The following is a 19,368-nucleotide window of genomic DNA, read 5'->3' on the forward strand; positions in this document are numbered from 1 at the left end:
GTAGAAGGAGCCCTATAGTTGAAGAAATGCCCATCTGCAGGCTCTGCCTAGCCCTGGACATCCTCCTGGGGCTGACTTTGAGTATGAATCCCACATCTTCTCCAGGATCAGGCCCATGACAGTCATGCCCTCCTGAGTGCCAGTGTCCCCAGTACTATCCAGACAGCTCTGCCTTCAGCTGGGCCTGGCTGAAGCTGACACTAAATTGGCTTTTTTCACCACAATAAAGACACTGATTAAAAGCTCATCCTTTCACCTGAGGTACTTTTGTACCCCCCTTCGAAAGGAGGAAATGTGCAGAAACCAGGGGGTCTTGCTTACAAGGGTATCTTCTAATCCCCTGGCCTGAGCAGGGAGACGCCCCCACCCTACATCCCCTACTCAGTGGTCTCCTCCTTTGGGGCTCCTAGGGTAGCCTCTCTCTTGACTTGTGGCTAAATTCTCATCTGGGATTTTTCCTGAGGGCTGAAGTTTTGGGATTCTGGTCTGCTGGGCCAGACTGCTCCCTTTGGCCTCTGTGTAGACACACAAGACCTGGGAAATTGTCATGTCCTGCTGAGCACACTCTGGGGATAGGATTTTTTTTTTAGACGGAGTTCACTCTTGTCACCCAGGCTGGAGTGCAATGGCATGATCTCGGCTCACCGCAACCTCCGCCTCCCAGGTTCAAGCGATTCTCCGGCCTCAGCCTCCTAAGTAGCTGGGATTATAAGCGCCCGCCATCACACCTGGCTAATTTTTGTATTTTTTAGTAGAGACGGGTTTTCACCATGTTGGCCAGGCTGGTCTTGAACTCCTGATCTCAGGTGACCCTTGGCCTCCCAAAGTGCTGGATTACAGATGTGAGCCACAACGCCCGGCGGGGGATTGGATTTTGAGAGCCTAGAAGCAAGGCTGAGAGAAGCAAGGGACACTTCAATGGGAAAGTCCTAAGGCTGACTGCAACCTTACCTGCAATTTCAACCTTACCCTTCTTAGAGGCTGCATGAGGAATTTCTGCTATTGTGATGCCTGTGTAACCACCCCTAGAGACAGGCACGTGTGCACAGAGCTGTAGAAAAGTCAAGATAGTAAAAGAGCTGTGGGAGAGACTAATTCAATCTGGTCCTGAGGGGTTGGGGTCGTTATTGGGTTTTCTCACATTGATAAGCCCTTGAATGTTTTTATAGTAGGTGTGTGTGTGTGTGTGTGTGTGTGTGTGTGATTTTGTAATGACAGTACTATGACAATCGTTTGCTCATCTTGTATGACAGTAATATCCCCTTAAGCCTTGGCCATCCTGGATCTTGGGCAACCAGGATTCTTGGTTGGGGAGTATTCCTTAGTCACCGGAGCCCCTTGACTACCCAGATAGGCATTTATCTCCTGGATATCTTCCCGTTGTGGCTTAGGAACTGAAGTCTCTTTGGACTTCCTACCTCCCTGTCCTCTTCGGCTCTTAAAGAAATACCTAATCTCCCATATCCTTTTCCTAAAGAAGAAACTCCAAGAAGATGCTATGCTCTGTGGTGAGCCCCTTCTGCCTCCAGGCAATGCTCCTCCATGGCCAGAGTCTGTTGGGATACAACTCCACTCTCATCCATTGGGTATGTCCTGTCTTTGTCTAACTTGAAGTAACTCCGGACTGCCTCTCTTGGCCCTCAAATAGACCCACTCTGACATGACTTGTCCATGGAGAGGGCAAAAGGAGCTAAAAAGTTTGTTTGCTCTCCTCCTTGAACTCAGGGTCCTCTGGACTTCCTTGCTCACATTTGAGGAGGCAGGGAAAGGACTCTCCAGGGAGGGGGCTGAATTTCTTGTGATCAGCTTATCTCCCGACCTGCCTGTTTGTTTCAAGGAGCTAAGTAACCTCAATTTAGCCATCCCTGAAACATAGGTGGCTGAGGGATAAAAGTGGACTTGGGAAAGGAGCCACGATTGGGTCTCTATTACCTTAAGTTTTACAGATTCAGAGACTTTAAAGAGGTAAACTCTATCTCTGCCATGCTCAAAACCATACCACTTAGGCTTCTAGTGCCGTGTAGCACCTGCATCAAGAAAGGAAAGCTTCCAAGAGGTATTTAGGCAGTGTTCCTGCACTGAGGGTGCCAAATTTCCAGTTTTCAAGTAGCTATAGGACTTCCCAGAAGGGAGTGATATATCACTGTCAGCAAGCCATGAGCAATACACATAATATAGGCCACCTGCCCAAGTGAACTTTCAGGGTGTTTTCCAGTTGCTTCCAGTCTAGGTTCTCTCTTGAATGCATTTATAAGTCGTTTCCTGACCCACTCCTTGAGTGACTCAACAAGTCATTTTTTTGTCTCCTCTGATGAATCAGCCCCCAAAACCCCTACTGGGTAGCTTCCTGAACGCCTTGATAGGTTACCTTTGGGACTCTTTCTCAGGCTATGCCTCAGACCCTTCCCTAGGTCATTCTGAAACTTGGTGGGGGCCTCTCATATGGAAGCTTCTTGGGTGCCCAATCAATTCTTCCTTAGACCCTTGCAGCCTTGACCCATAAATACCTTGAGGGCTGTAAGAATCTATGATTGTTCCTTAGCTGACATGTGTCTGTTATTTGCCCTGAAGCTGCATTGGCACCAAAAGCTCTTGGATCCTCTAGGCCAGGACCCGCTGGTGCTACATGAGGCTCTTTCAAAAGCAGTGCTCTAGTTGGTTCCAAATATTATTGCTTATAGGAAATTCTCTAGGAAGAATAGAAAATGGCACATAGTCCTGGGAGGCCAGGCTGTACTGAACAAGGTTGGAAGCTGGAAGACAAAATTCTTCCTAAGATCTCTGAATTACAGAGAGTAAAAACTAGAAATTTTCAACAAATGTTGAGCTTCAGTTGGGGTGACAGACTATACCTCATTCGGGGTCCTAGGAAAGGATACCCCAGAAGCCTTAATCTGGGGTGAAGAAGAAAGTAATAGGAGCAGGAATGAGGATTGAAGGTGGGCCCAATGTAGGTGCTGGGATGAAACAGAGTTTGGGGCTGGAGGAGCAGTGGGGAACCTTTAGCCTATATTTAAACCAGAAAGTGAAAGTGGGCATTAGAGATTCTACTGACTAAAACAAAGAGAGACTCCAGTGCAAAATAATCACCAGAAGTCAGGACAGTAGCTACCAGGGCCTCACTGTGCAGAGGTGAGATTCCAGGAGAGATGGTTCCATCCCCCAAGATTTTGGAATTTGGGAGCTGCTGAGGATGTGCAGCTGCTCTGGTTTGTCTTTGGTGCTCCACAGTGGTTGGGAGCCTATGTTGTCCTGTATGCCAGCAAGTGACTCTAAAATAGTTACAGAAAAATTTATGTATATACCCCTCCAGCAAAGACTGGGAGGCTCATTGGGTGCAATCATTTAATGAAACCTCTGTCCAGTCTTTGGCTAAGCTAGCCAAGCAGACACTTCAGTGGCCACACACAACAAAAAAAATACAGAATTTACAGAATTAGTAAAGTCACTACACAAGCAAACAACAACGGCAAATAGCAACAACAAAGCTTGGAGGGAGGGGGGAATCTGATCTCCAGAAATGCCACATTATACTTGTCAGAACTCTGAGCCCATATCCCCTGTGACCTGCAAGTACACATCCAGATGGCTGGTTCTTGCCTCAACTGATGACATTCTACCACAAAAGAAATGAAAATGGCCTGTTCCTGCCCTAACTGATGACATTATCTTGTGAAATTCCTTCTCCTGGCTCATCCTGGCTCAAAAGCTCCCCTACTGAGCACCTTGTGACCCCCACACCTGCCTGCCAGAGAACAACCCCCCTTTGACTGTAATTTTCCTTTACCTACCCAAATCTTATAAAACAGCCCCACCCCTATCTCCCTTGGCTGACTCTCTTTTCGGACTCAGCCCACCTGCACCCAGGTGAAATAAACAGCCTTGTTGCTCATATAAAGCCTGTTTGGTGGTCTCTTCACACAGACATGCATGAAATTTGGTGCTGTGACTGGGATCAGAGCACCTCCCTTGGGAGATCAATCCCCTGTCCTCCTGCTCTTTGCTCCGTGAAAAAGATCCACCTACGACCTTGGGTCCTCAGACCCACCAGCCCAAGGAACATCTCACCAATTTTAAATCGGGTAAGCGGCCTATTCTTATTCTCTTCTCCAACCTCTCTCACTATCCCTCAACCACTTTCTCCTTTCAATCTTGGCGCCACCCTTCAATCTCTCCCTCTCTTAATTTCAATTCCTTTCATTTTCTGGTAGAGACAAAGGAGACACATTTTATCCATGGACCCAAAACTCCGGTGCCAGTCACAGACTAAGGAAGGCAGCCTTCCCTTGGTGTTTAATCATTGCAGGGACGCCTCTCTGATTTTTCACCCACGTTTCAGAGGTGTCTGACCATGCGAGGATGCCTGCCTTGGTCCTTCACCCTTAGCAGCAAGTACCGCTTTTCTAGGGGGCAAGAAACCCCCAACCCCTTCTCCCCATGTCTCTACCCCTTCTCTGCTTTTCTGGGGGGCAAGAACCCCCGATCCCTTATTTCCGTGCCCTGAACTCTTATCTCTGTGCCCCGATCCCTTATTTCCACGCCCCAACCTCTTATCTCTGTGCCTCATCCCTTATTTCTGTGCCCTGACCCCTTATCTCTGCACCCTAATCCCTTATTTCCATGCCCCGACCTCTTATCTCTGTGCCCCAATCCCTTATTTCCATGGCCCGACCTCTTATCTCTGTGCCCCGATCCCTTATTTCTACACCCCACCTCTTATCTCTGCATCCCGATCCCTTATTTCCACACCCCAATCCCTTATTTCCACACCCCGACCTCTTATCTCTGTGCCCCAACCCCTTATTTCTGCACCCTGACCCCTTTCCCACTTTTCTGGAAGGTAAGAACCCCCAAACCCCTTCCCTCCATGTCTCTACTCTTTTCTCTGGGCTTGCTTCCTTCACTGTGGGCAACCTTCCACCCTCCATTCCTCCTTCTTCTCCCTTAGCCTGTGTTCTTAAGAACTTAAAACCTCTTCAACTCTCACCTGACCTATAATCTAAGCATCTTATTTTCTTCTGCAATGTTGCTTGACCCCAATACAAACTCGACAGTAGTTCCAAATAGCCAGAAAATGGCACTTTTAATTTTTCCATCCTACAAGATCTAAATAATTCTTGTCGTAAATTAGGCAAATGGTCTGAGGTGCCTGATGTCCAGGCATTCTTTTACACATAGGTCCCTCCCTAATCTCTGTTCCCAATGCAACTAGTCCCAAATCTTCCTTCTTTCCCTCCCACCTGTCCCCTCAGTCCCAACCCCAAGCGTCGCTGAGTCTTTCTAATCTTCCTTTTCTACAGACCCATCTGACCTCTCCCCTCCTCGCCAGGCTGAGCCAGGCCCCAATTCTTCCTCAGCGTCTGCTCCCCCACCCTATAATCCTTTTATCACCTCCCCTCCTCACACCCAGTCCAGCTTACAGTTTCATTCCATGACTAGCCTTCCCCCACCTGCCCAGCAATTTCCTCTTAAAAAGGTGGCTGGAGCTAAAGGCATAGTCAAGGTTAATGCTCCTTTTTCTTTATCCAACCTCTCCCAAAATCCGTTAGCATTTAGGCTCTTTTTCATCAAATATAAAAACCCAGCCCAGTTCATGGCTTGTTTGGCAGCAACCCTGAGACGCTTTACAGCCCTAAACCCTGAAAGGTCAGAAGGACATCTTACTCTCAATATGCATTTTATTTTATTACCCAATCTGCTCCCAACATTAAATAAAACTCCAAAAATTAAATTCCAGCCCTCAAACCCCACAACCAGACTTAATTAACCTCGCCTTCAAGGTGTACAATAATAGAGTAGAGGCAGCCAAGTAGCAACATATTTCTGAGTTGCAATTCCTTGCCTCCACTGTGAGACAAACCCCAGCCACATCTCCAGCACAAAAGAACTACCAAACGCCTAAACCGCAGTGGCCAGGCATTCCTCCAGGCATGCCTCCCCCAGGAGCTTGCTACAAGTGCCAGAAATCTGGCCACCAGGCCAAGGAATGCCCACAGCCCACGTTTCCTCCTAAGCCGTGTCCCATCTGTGCAGAACCCCACTGAAAATCGGACTGTTCAACTCACCTGGCAACCAGTCCCAGAGCCCCTAGAACTCTGGCCCAAGGCTCTCTGACTGACTCCTTCCCAGATCTTCTTGGCTTAGCAGCTGAAGACTGACACTGCCCAATCACCTGAGAAGCCTATAGGACCATCACAGATGCTCTAGGTAACTCTCACAGTGGAAAGTAAGTCCGTCCCCTTCTTAATCAATACAGAGGCTACCCACTCCACATTACCTTCTTTTCAAGGGCCTGTTTCCCTTGCCTCCATAACTGTTGTGAGTATTGATGGCCAGGCTTCTAAACCTCTTAAAACTCCCCAACTCTGGTGCCAACTTAGACAATACTCTTTTACGCACTCCTTTTTATTTATCCCCACCTGCCCAGTTCCCTTATTAGGCCGAGACACTTTAACTAAATTATCTGCTTCCCTGACTGTTCCTAGGCTACAGCCACACCTCATTGTCACCTTTTCCCCCAGTTCAAAGCCTCCTTCACATCCTCCCCTTGTATCTCCCCACCTTAACCCACAAGTATAAGACACCTCTACTCCCTCCTTAGTGACTGATCATCCACCCTTTACCATCTCATTAAAACCTAATCACTCTTACCCCACTCAATGCCAATATCCCATCCCACAGCACACTTTAAAAGGATTAAAGCCTGTTATCACTCGCCTGTTACAGCATGGCCTTTTAAAGCCTATAAACTCTCCTTACAATTCCCCCATCTTACCTGTCCAAAAACCAGACAAGCATTACAGGTTAGTTCAGGATCTGCGCCTTATCAACCAAATTGTTTTGCCTATCCCCCCCGTGGTGCCAAACCCATATACTCTCCTATCCTCAATACCTCCCTCTACAACCCATTATTCTGTTGTAGATCTCAGACATGCTTTCTCTACTATTCCTTTGCACCCTTCATCCCAGCCTCTCTTTGCTTTCACTTGGACTGACCCTGACACCCATCAGGCTCAGCAAATTACCTGGGCTGTACTACCACAAAGCTTCACAGACAGCCCCCATTACTTCAGTCAAGCCCAAATTTCTTCCTCATCTGTTACCTATCTCAGCGTAATTCTCATAAAAACACACGTGCTCTCCCTGCTGATCATGTCCAGCTGCTCTCTCAAACCCCAACACCTTCTACAAAACAACTCCTTTCCTTCATAGGCATAGTTAGATACTTTTGACTTTAGATACCTGGTTTTGCCTTCCTAACAAAACAATTATAATAAACTCACAAAAAGAAACCTAGCTGACCCCATAGATCCTAAATCCTTTTCCCACTCCTCTTACCATTCCTTGAAGACAGCTTTAGAGACTGCCCCCACCCTAGCTCTCCCTGACTCATCCCAACCCTTTTCATTACCCACAGCTGAAGTGCAGGGCTGTGCAGTCAGAATTCTTATACAAGGACCAGGATCATGTGCTGTAGCCTTTTTGTCCAAACAACTTGACCTTACTGTTTTAGGCTGGCCATGATGTCTCCGTGCAGTGGCTGCTGCTGCCCTAATACTTTAGAGGCCCTTAAAATAACAAACTATTCTCAACTCACTCTCTACAGTTCTCATAACTTCCAAAATCTATTTTCTTCCTCACATCTGACACATATACCTTCTGCTCCCTGGCTCCTTCAGCTGTACTCACTCTTTGTTAAGTCTCCCACAATTACCATTGTTCCTGGCCCGGACTTCAGTCCGGCCTCCCACATTATTCCTGATACCACACCTGACCCCTATGACTGTATCTCTCTAATCCACCTGACATTCACCCCATTTCCCCATATTTCCTTCTTTCCTGTTCCTCACCTGATCACACTTGGTTTATTGATGGCAGTTCCACCAGGCCTAATGGCCACACACCAGCAAAGGCAGGCTATGTATAGTACAAGCCACTAGCCCGCCTCTTAGAGCCTCTCATTTCCTTTCCATCGTGGAAATCTATCCTCAAGGAAATAACTTCTCAGTGTTCCATCTGCTATTCCACTACTCCTCAAGGATTATTCAGGTCCCCTCCCTTCTCTACACATCAAGCTCGGAGATTTGCCCCCACCCAGGACTGGCAAATTGGCTTTACTCAACATGCCCTGAGTCAGAAAACAAAAATACCTCTTAGTCTAAGTAGACACTTTCACTGGATAAGTAAAGGCCTTTCTTACAAGGTCTGAGAAGGCCACCGCAGTCATTTCTTCCCTTCTGTCAGACATAATTCCTCAGTTTGGCCTTCCCACCTCTATATAGTCTGACAGCAGACTGGCCTTTATTAGTCAAATCAGCCAAGCATTTTTTCAGGCTCTTAGTATTCAGTGAAACCTTTATATCCCTTACAGTACTCAGTCTTCAGGAAAGGTAGAATGGACTAATGGTCTTTTAAAACCTCACCAAGCTCAGCCACCAACTTAAAAAGGACTGGACAATATTTTTACCACTCTCCCTTCTCAAAATTCAGGCCTGTCCTCAGAATACTACAGGGTACAGCCCATTTGAGCTCTTGTATAGACACTCCTTTTTATTAAGCCCCAGTCTCATTCCAGACACCAGACCAACTTGGACTGTGCTCCAAAAAACTTGTCATCCCTACTATCTTCTGTCTAGTCATACTCCTATTCACCGTTCTCAACTACTCATATATGCCCTGCTCATTTACACTGCCAGTTTACACTGTTTCTCCAAGCCATCACAGCTGATATTGGTGCTATCCCCAAACTGCCACTCTTAACTCTTAAAGTAAATAAATAATCTTTGCTGGCAGGACTATGCTGAATCTCCTTAGGCACTCTCTAATTAGATGTCCTAAGTCCTCCCAATTCTTAGACCTTTAATACCTGTTTTTCTCCTTCTCTTATTCCGTTTAGTTTTTCAATTCATACAAAACTGTATCCAGGCCATCACCAATAATTCTAAATGTTTCTTCTAACAATCCCACGATATCACCCCTTACCACAAAATCTTCAGCTTAATCTCTCCCACTCTAGGTTCCCATGCCACCCCTAATCCCGCTCGAAGCAGCCCTGAGAAACATTGCCAATTATCTCTCCATACCACCCCCCAAAATTTTTGCCATCCCAACACTTTACCACTATTTCGTTTTATTTTTCTTATTAATATAAGAAGACAGGAATGTCAGGCCTCTGAGCCCAAGCTAAGCCATCATATCCCCTGTGACCTGCATGTACACATCCAGATGGCCGGTTCCTGCCTCAACTGATGACATTCCACCACAAAAGAAATGAAAATGGCCTGTTCCTGCCCTAACTGATGACATTATCTTGTGAAATTCCTTCTCCTGGCTCGTCCTGGCTCAAAAGCTCCCCTACTGAGCACCTTGTGACCCCCACTCCTGCCAGCCAGAGAACAACCCCCCTTTGACTGTAATTTTCCTTTACCTACCCAAATCTTATAAAACGGCCCCACCCCTATCTCCCTTGGCTGACTCTCTTTTCGGACTCAGCCCACCTGCACCCAGGTGAAATAAACAGCATTGTTGCTCAAACAAAGCCTGTTTGGTGGTCTCTTCACACGGATGCACATGAAAATACTGTTTTAAATGTCCAGTTTTCAACAACTATAAGACATGCAAAGAAAAAAAGAGAATGGCCTATATACACACATGAGGGGAAAAAAGCAATCAACAAAAAGTGACTCTGGGGAAGCCTAAACATTAGATTTACTAAAAAGACTATAAGTCAGCTTTGAAAAAAAAATTTATAGAGGTAAGGTCTCACTATGTTGCCCAGGTTGTTCTCAAACTCCTGGCTTCAAGCAATCCCCCCACCTCAGGGTCCCAAAGTGCTAGGATTACAGGTGTGAGCCACTGTGCCTAGTTAAATCTACTATTTAAAATATGTTAAAAAAAAAAAACGAAGAAAAACTTTGTCTAGGCCAAGCAGTGGCTCACTCTGTAATCCTGGTGCTTTGGGAGGCTGAGGCAGGTGAATTGCTTGAGGCCAGGATTTCAAGACCAGCCTGGGTGACAAGGCAAGACCCCATCTCTACAAATAGAATGAAATAATCAGCAGGGAATGGTGGTACCTGCCTGTGGTCCCAGCTACACAGGAGTCTAAGATGGGAAGATGGCTTGAGCCCAGGAGGTTGAGGCTGCAATGAGCCATGAGCCATGTTCACACCACTGTGCTCCAGCCTGGATGACAAAGAGAGAACCTGTTGCCAAAAAAAAAAAAAAAAGACTGAAAAACTTAAGAGAAGTGTGGAAATAATGGCTCACTCAATAGAACTTATCAATAAGGAGGTAGAAATTATTTTTTTAATAACCAAATAGAAACCCTGGGGTTGAAAAGTATAACAACTGAAATGAAAAATTTGATAGGAGCTCAAGAGCAGAGTTGAGAAGGCAGAACAAAAATCAGTGAACTCGAAGGTTCACTGATTATCCAATTTGAGAAACTGAAATTATCCAATATGAGAAACAGAAAGAAAAAAAATGATGAAAAATGAACAAAACCTAAAAACCTGTAGAACACCCTCAAGTATAAGAACATAAAAATAAATAACAATAACCTGAGAAAGAGAAGGGAAAGAGAAGGCATAAACATTTGAAGAAATAATGTTTGAAAATGTCCCAAATTAGATTAATCTACACACCCAAAAAGCTCAATGAGCTCCAAGCAGGATAAACAGCAAGAGATCCACACCTAAACACAACATAATCAAACTGTCAAAGACAAAGACAAAAATAGCATCTTGAAAGAAGCAAGAGAAAAATGACTTGTCACATACAAGGGATCCTCAATAAGATTAACAGCTGATTTGTCATCAGGAGCTATTGAGAAGGCAGGGGATGGGCATACTAAGAGTACAAGAGAAAAAAGTCTATGCCAAGCAAAACTGTGTATCAAAATGGGGAGTTGGGGGGAAGAGTATGGAGAAAAGCACTGCCGTAGGATGGCTGAGACTATGGCTGAGAAGGTGTCAGTGTTCAGCATGGAGAAGGAGGCTCTTGCAGCAGCTGAGGAGCTGGCCACTCAGAAGCATGAACTAAGACTGCACAAATTCTGGGAGCTGCACCTGAAGCAGACTGAAGCTTGAAAATTAAATCGCCAAGAAGTTCTGGAGGATGATAAAGGACTTAAAACTACCTGCAAACTGGGAAGCTAATAAGGCTCGTTTCCAATGGGAATTGCAGGAAGAAGGAGAAAAAAAAAGAATGTTCAGACAAAGACTATGAGAAAAGATACAGAAAGATGGGAGAGGAAAAAGAAGAGGAAAAACTCCAATCTGGGGTTTTTACATTATGCCACTTCCCAGTTACACCAGTATCATTTGTTGACCAAGCAGATCAAACCTGACATAGAAATATATTAAAAACTAAGAGAAAAATATGGAGAGGAGTTCTACACAACATCCAACAGCCTTCTTCATGGAACATATGTGCCTTCCACAGAGAAAATTGATAGGACAGAAAAGCAAATTGAAAAATGAGAAGAATATAGCTGGAGACACCCTTAGGATGATGATGCAGATATCAACTACTAAACATTTAAAGAATTAACAACAATCCTTCTTAAACTCTTCCAAAAAAATGAAGCAGAGAAAAACTTTCTAACTAATTCTATGAGGTTAGCATCACCCTGATACCAAAAGCAGATAAAGACATCATTAGAAAAGAAAATTACAGACCAATATCCTTTATAAATATAGATGATAAACTCCTCAATAAAATATTAGCAGGTTGAACTCAACAGCAAGTTAAAAGGATCATTCGCCATAACCAAGTGGAATTTATTCCAAGAATGCAGGGGTGATTAAACATAAGAAAATCAATCCATGTAACACATCATATTAATAGAATGAAGAGGAAAAACCAAATGATCATTTCAGTTGACACAGAAAAAGTATTTAACAAAATCTAACCTTTTAATGATAAAAATTAAGAAAACTAGGAATAAAGAGACCATTTCCCAACATGATATAAAGTATTTATGAGAAAGCCACAGCTAGCAGGATATCAATGATGAAATAGTGAAAGTTTTCCCCCTAATATCAGGAACAAGAAAAGGATGCCCTGCTATTCCATATTGTAATGGAAGTTCTAACCAGAGCTATTCAACAAGAACAAGTAATAGAAGGCATCAGCTGAGAATGGTGGCTCATGCCTGTCATCCCAGCACTTTGAGAGGCCAAGGTGGGAGGATTACTTGAAGCCAGGAGTTCAAAACCAGCCGAGGCAAACTTTTCCTGAGGGAAAGTTTGGAACTTCTTAGAGATTGATGAAGTGGTTGTGATCAAAATGTTCATAGAAATACAGACAGTAAAGGCCACGCTGACGTCTCAGATACAAATTAAGAACTTATTAGGAACTGAACCAAACCTTGTTAGTATAAACAAAGAACTGGCTGCATTGTCTCCATGCTCTAGGACTCTGTAGAAGGTCAAACTTAAGAGTAAAGACCTAGGGCATCTGGTGGAAGAAATTTCTAAGCAGCAAAGCCTTCGAGAAGTGGCATGGCTGATTTTACCAGCCTACAATCAGTTCCAGCAGGAAAAGAATCACCTATGAACCCAAAATATCTGAGACAGGTCTCAAACAATTTAGAAAGTTTAATTTGCCAAGGTTAAGGACACACCCATGACACAGCCTCAAGAGGTCCTGATGACATGTGCCCAAGGTGGTTGGGGTACAGCTTGGTTTTATACATTTTAGGGGGACATGAGGCATAAATTAATATGTGTAAGATGTATATTGGTTCAGTTAGGAAAGGTGGGACAACTCAAAGGTGGGATGGGGGTGGGGGTGGGCTTCCAGGTTATAGGTAGATAAAAGACAAAAGGTTGCATTCTTTTGAGTCCTTGATCAGCCTTTCACTGAATACACAATTTAGTCTGAGCCAGGCATGGTAGCTCACACCTGTAATCCCAGCACATTGGGAGGCTGAGGTGGGTGGATCACTCGAGGTCTTTCAGGACCTCTCACTCTCAGGAGTTTGAGACCAGCCTTGGCCAACATACAGAAACCCCTATGCTAAAAATACAAAAATTAGCCGGGCATGATGGCGTGTGCCTGTAGTCCCAGCTATATAGAAGGCTGAGGCAGGAGAATCACTTGAATCTGGGAGGCAAGGGTTGCAGTGAGCTGAGATTGCACCACTGCACTCCAGCCTGGGTGACAGGGTGAGACTCTGACTCAAAAAAAAAAAAAAAAAAGAAAAGAAAAGTTTAGTCTGTCTCAGTGTATCTGTACAGGAGGCAATCGGATATGCAATTGTCTCAGGTGAGCAGAGGGATGACTTCCTGTCCCACATCTGTGAAAATAAGCTATCAGTTTACATTGCCAGGGTGAAATTCAACAGAACTGTTTTCGGGTAAAGATCTTGAGGCCCACAAGAAATTTCCTTGTGGGCAAATTGTGAGGGAGATTTTTTTTTTTTTAATCTTTGTAGCTGTCTTATTTAGGAATAAAATGGCAGGCAGTTTTGCCTGACATAGTTCCCAGCTTGACTTTTCCCTTGGCTTAGTGATTTTGGAATCCGAGATTTATTTTCCTTTCACATTTTTTCTGTTTCTTTTTAAAATCTTTCAGAAAGAGCATTTTAGAAGAAAATGAGTCTCCAGTCTCAGGTTTTTCTGATCACTTATAGCTAGGATGATTTATTCTAGACAGGTAGGTCTCACATTATTAGAAAAGCTCATTTTTAGCAGGCTGTAAAGTATCATGTTCTACGAAGAGAAAATAGGGAAAGAAAGAAAGAAAACAACAAACAAATGAAAAGATAGAGCTATTTTTCTCTGAAGTTCATACATCAGTAGGCTGGCATATAGGTTGCTGTTATTTTCTTCTGAAGTTTAAGTTGTGTAGCTTCAGTTCACAGGGTTTTAAGAAAGCACAGCATAATTTTTAGTGATTTCAAATCACAAAAAAATGGAAAAAAAGGAAGGAAAGAAGAAAAAAATTGAAAATATTATTTTGAATACCTGTACCCCCCCAAAATTTTTAAATTCGTCCAAACTAGAAAATAATAAAAATTGAAAAATATTAGGCAAGACTAGAATCTAATAACAGGTGCACTATAGTTCACTTTGAAAAATAATTTTTCTCTCTCCAGTCCCCATTTTCACTAAACACAAATCACAGGACAAATTTATGCATAAAATAAGTGTTAGTCTTATTACATTTGGCTGTGTATTTGCATGAAGTCAGCAAGAATAATTATGTGCTGGCTGGGCACAGTGGCTCACACCTGTAATCCCAGCACTTTAGGAGGCTGAAACAGATGGCTCACTTGAGGCCAGAAGTTCAAGACCAGCCTGGGCAACAGGGAGAAACCCCATCTCCAATAAAAATACAAAAACTAGCCAGGCATGGTGGCACATGCCTGTAGTCCAACTATTCAGGAGGCTGAGGCATGAGAATCACTTGAATCTCAGAGGCAGAGGTTGCAGTGAGCCCAGATCATGCCACTGTACTCCAGCCTGGGCAACAGAGCAAGATTCTGTCTCAAAAAAGAAAAAATTATTTGCCATATAGGCTCTTTAAAAAAAAAAAACTGGCTTTGCTGGAACTTTATTCCATAAGAAATTTCAGATTAGACTTCAATGCCTCGAGTCTAGCCTGTGCCTGCAGATACCTATATTCATTGGGTGAATTCCGAAGTTAATTTGAGTCTCCTGGGCCTATCGGAAAGTGACTCTTTTTTTTTTTTTTGAGACAAAGTCTCACTCTGCCACCCAGGCTGGAGTGCAATGGTGCCATATCGGCTCACTGCAACCTCTGCCACCCAGGTTCAAGTGATTCTCGTGCCTCAGCCTCCCAAATAGCTGGAATTAAATGCACATGCCACCATGCCCAGCTCATTTTTTTATGTTTAGTAGAGATGGGGTTTTGCTCTGTTGGCCTGTTGGCCAACTGGTCTCAAACTTCTGACCTTAAGTGATCCACCCACCTTGGCCTCCCAAAGTGCTGGGATTACAGGCATGAGGAACCACACCTGGCCCAGAAACTGACATGCTTTACTTACCACAGGTCAGGAAACTGTACAGGAACTGTGTGGACAAGGCATGAGGCCAGCTTTCCCAAGGGGATTTTATGACTCTGTAAGTCAACTTTGATTCCTTAAAGCAGTTGATTTATATCTGAAAGTATGCCATTCCAATCAAAGCCTTGGTAAAATAACCAGTGTCTTCAATTGTATCCTGTTACAAAAGAAAACAGATGCTTACTGAACTTATGCAAATAACTAGACTGCCATAAATTAAGTATACTTACAAATAGTTTTCAAATTCTGGAGAAATCAGGTAGAGGAATATGCTTCAGATTTTGCTCATGGGAATTTAGTTTACCCAATTGTTAAAAGCTGTAAATCACTCAAAGAAAAAGGGTTTTCTGGACTCAGAAACAAAAGAATTACCAATGTTTCAAACAAAGCCATAAAAAGATTATTTCAGTTTTCCATTCATTTAGTCCATGTAATTAACTCCAGTTCTGCTCAATGTTTATGAACACATTAACTGTCTACGGGAGGCTTAGATGTTTCTCCTCTATTCTAGTGTCACAATCTCCCAAGTTATTAGAAACCTGCATTCAAAAGCACCTGTCAGAGTCATATAGCTATTTATAAAATCACCTTTTGAAAAGGATAAAAGTAGGCTGGGTGCAGTGGCTCATGTCTATAATCCCAGCACTTTGGAAAGCTGAGGTGGGTGGATCACTTGAGGTCAGGAGTTTGAGATTACCCTGGCCAACATGGCAAAACCCTGTCTTTACTAAAAATACAAAAATTAGCCGGGCATGGTGGCATGCACCTGTAATCCCAGCTACTTGGGAGGCTGAGGTGGGAGAATCACTTGAATTCAGGAGGCGGAGGTTGCATTGAGCCAAGATTGCACCACTGCACTCCAGCCTGGGTGACAGAGTATGCTTCTTTCTCAGAAAAAAAAAAAAAAAGGATAAAAGTAAAACAACTGTGGATGACAAAACTCTTAGAACAGTCACAGTTAGACATGATTGACAAGGAAATTTAGTTACTTCTGTGGCATACAACAATTTACATGATAAGCATAATTACTACTGACAACATATACTAAGACTCATCCGAGGCTGGGCGTGGTGGCTCAGGCCTGTAATCCCAGCACTTTGGGAGGCTGAGGTGGGTGGATCACGAGGTCAGGAGTTCAAGACCAGCCTGACCAACATGGTGAAACCCCATCTCTACTAAAAACACAAAAATTAGCCAGGCGTGGTGGCACGTGCCTGTAATCCCAGCTACTCGGGAGGCTGGGGCAGAAGAATCACTTGAATCCAGGAGACAGAGGTTGCAGTGAGCCAAGATCGTGCCACTGCACTCCAGCCTGGGCAACAGGACGAGACTCCATCTCAAAAAAAAAAAAAAAAAAAGACTAATCCCAATCACAGGAATCTGAAGAATGGTAAACACCATTTCATATTTGACAAAACTTCCTATATGATTTTATTATATCAAATAAGCCAAATATGTCTTTTTTGCACTTCAGGGGACCTAATATCAAAAAAATTAATGAGAAGCAAAGTTAGAATTTGATTTTGGAAAGTTTGTCAAATATAACACTTGATATCACAAAATAGGATCATTGTAAAATATTATAAAATAATTCATTTTTTTAGCCAAAATGATAACTCAAAGATTTCAAAAAGGAAAAAAAATGTTATTCTTTGAGAAAAGAGACTTACTTTCCTAAACAATAAGCCCTAATAAAGACAGCATAAGAACAACTAAATCTCTCAAAATTTTATAAACAGGCCTGGCATGGTGGCTCATGCCTGTAATTCCAACACTTTGGGATGCCAAGGCAGGTGGATCACTTGAGGTCAGGAGTTCGAGACCAGCCTGGCCAACATAGTGAAACCCTGTCTCCACTAAAAATACAAAAATTACCCAGGCATGGTGGCATGTGCCTGTAGTCCCAGCTACTTGGGAGGCTGAGGCAGAAGAATTGCTTGAACCCAGGAGGCAGAGGTTGCAGTGAGTTGAGATCATGCCACTGCACTCCAACCTGGGCAGCAGAGCAAGGCTCTATCTCAAAAAAAAAAATTATAAACAAAATCTACTAAATTTTAGTCATCTTGACCATAAGATGTAATTTCCATAAACGTTTCTATAACCTGTATAAGCTTTTATTAAGGAGTGTGCTAATGCTCTAAGAAAATGCTCAAAGACCAGCCATATGCTGGTTTTGCATCAGTGTGCCTTTGACATTAATGGTTAGGTTTATAGAGAACTGAACTAATTTAATCTCTCAACATCAGCCCTTACAATCTCATGCACCCACCTCTTCCACAATAGTCCCTGAGCCTTAGGAGGTCGAATACTTTTAACTTCTGGCCCTGTGTCTCATGAAAGCAGTTTATTTTGATTGGCATCTTCCACCAGGTCTGAAGATGAGGCTTTAACTTCTGTCAGTATTTAAGATTGAGAAGGACTTAGTGTCCTTTTTAGACTCAAGAGTCAAACCCTGTAACTGAATGGCACAAAAACTTGAAAAGCACATACAGAAAGTTACACAGATGCAATAACCTTAATTTAGAATGTTTTTTAATTTCAGTTTTTTCTAAGCAAACCAAAACTTTATAATAATGATATAGGAATTATTTCAATAAAACATAAAATCTATTTGTTAGGCCAGTTACCAAAAGGCAAAAGCAAAGACCTTCTGCAGTGCAATTTCTGTTCCCTATGGGAAATCCATTTAGATAATCTGCAAGTCAAAACTAATGAAAATAGTACTTGAATTAGACATAGGAAGAATGTTTCCTGGGTCGCAAGTAAAAATTTTCAGATTCATAGAACAATTTAAAGCCAAGAGCACAGGATACTATGTTAGAAGAAAACATTTCCTTTAGACCTTTAAGATAAAACATTTTTGGCATCAGGCCACAACAAATAATTAGAACCTGAGGGGGAAAAAACTTATAGGAGCTGAAAATGAGTTGAAGGAGAGTTATTATTTCAGTCATTTTAAAAGGGGAGAGAAAGCTGAAAACAGCAAAATGCAATAAAAGTTGAACTTTGGGCTAAAAAAAAATTAAAATCTCTTGTAATTTTATTAAGAGTAAATCAATACTTTAAGAAAAGTTTGCTGTTCTAACCAATTCTTTAGAATTCTTCTCTAGAAGAAGTATTATAAATAGTTTCCCTTTAATTACAGACAACTTGATACAAATCATTTACAACATGCTTGGACTTCCTGTTTTATCCTAGACATCCCTTTTTCTTAAATAACCAGTCATTTTATTTTGGGACAAAATTTTACCTCACGAGATTCTTTCTTACATAAAATTATTTTCCTTTTAACCTTTCTTGCCAAAAACAACTCTTTATATTTGTAACTTTCTTTACATTGCTCGTATTTACTGACTACCTTTATTTTGTTTCATAAATAACTTTTAAATTACCTTGGAATTAGTCAAAAATTATTTTCCTTTAAATAAGAACACATTTCTTTTTTTAGAAAAATGTTTTCCTATAATTTTTTTAAAAGGAAATGACCCAGACATTTAATGAATATCTATTATTTAACTTAATATAACTTTAGATTTTAAATTATATAAGATTATTTATAAGCATTTATTCTATTACATTTACCTAATTAATTTTTAAAAATAGTTTACCCAGATTACTTATGAAAATTGTGATAGCTATCATTTGAAGTTATTTCCCTGATGGCCAGCCCAGTGGCTCATGCCTGTAATCCCAGCACTTTGGGAGGCTGAGGCGAGAGAATCGCTTGAGGCCAGGAGTTCGAGACCAGCCTGGCCAACATGGCAAAACACCACCTCTACTAAAAACACAAAAATGAGCTAGGCCATAGTGGTGCATGCCTGTAATCCCAGCTACTTGGGAGGCTGAGGCACAAGAATCACTTGAACCTGGGAGGCAGAGGTTGCAGGTTGCAGTGAGCCGTGATCATGCCACTGCACTCCAGCCTGGGTGACAGAGCCAGACTTTATCACAAACAAAAAGCAACAAAAATAAACTTATTTTCTTGTTAACTATTTGTTTTTGTTTTCCTTCGGCTTTTAAGTTCTGAAGTACAAGTGCAGGATGTGCAGGTTTATTATATAGGTAAATGTGTGCCATGGTGGTTTGCTTCACAGATCAACCCATCGCCTTGGTATTAAGTCCGGCATCCATTAGCTATTCTTCCTGATGCTCTCCCTCCCACTGAGAAGCCCCAGTGTGTGTTGTTCCTCTCATGTGTCCATGTGTTTTCATCGTTCAGCTCCCACTTATAAGTGAGAACATGCGGTGCTTGGTTTTCTGTTCCTGCATTAGTTTGCTGCGGATAACAGCTTCCAGCTCCATCTAGTCCCTGCAAAGGACATGATCTCATTCCTTCT

General features: G+C 42.7%; 1 long non-coding RNA gene and 1 pseudogene across 1 annotated transcript; one reads left to right on the plus strand and one right to left on the minus strand.

The window, feature by feature from the left end:
* The first annotated feature begins 10,931 nt into the window (after window positions 1-10,931).
* LOC116474165 (pre-mRNA-splicing factor SYF2-like) lies at window positions 10,932-11,534 on the plus strand (annotated as a pseudogene).
* A 2,107-nt stretch (window positions 11,535-13,641) lies between these two features.
* Window positions 13,642-17,594, minus strand: LOC131384508 (uncharacterized). Its single transcript, XR_009215404.1, has 3 exons — window positions 17,301-17,594; window positions 15,014-15,188; window positions 13,642-13,854 (listed from the first exon to the last, which is right to left on the minus strand). It is a non-coding gene; the product is annotated as an uncharacterized LOC131384508 (long non-coding RNA).
* Window positions 17,595-19,368: the final 1,774 nt, after the last annotated feature.

The sequence above is a fragment of the Hylobates moloch genome, unplaced genomic scaffold, assembly GCF_009828535.3.
Source record: "Hylobates moloch isolate HMO894 unplaced genomic scaffold, HMol_V3 SCAFFOLD_10, whole genome shotgun sequence".
NCBI classification, from domain to species: Eukaryota; Metazoa; Chordata; class Mammalia; order Primates; family Hylobatidae; genus Hylobates; species Hylobates moloch.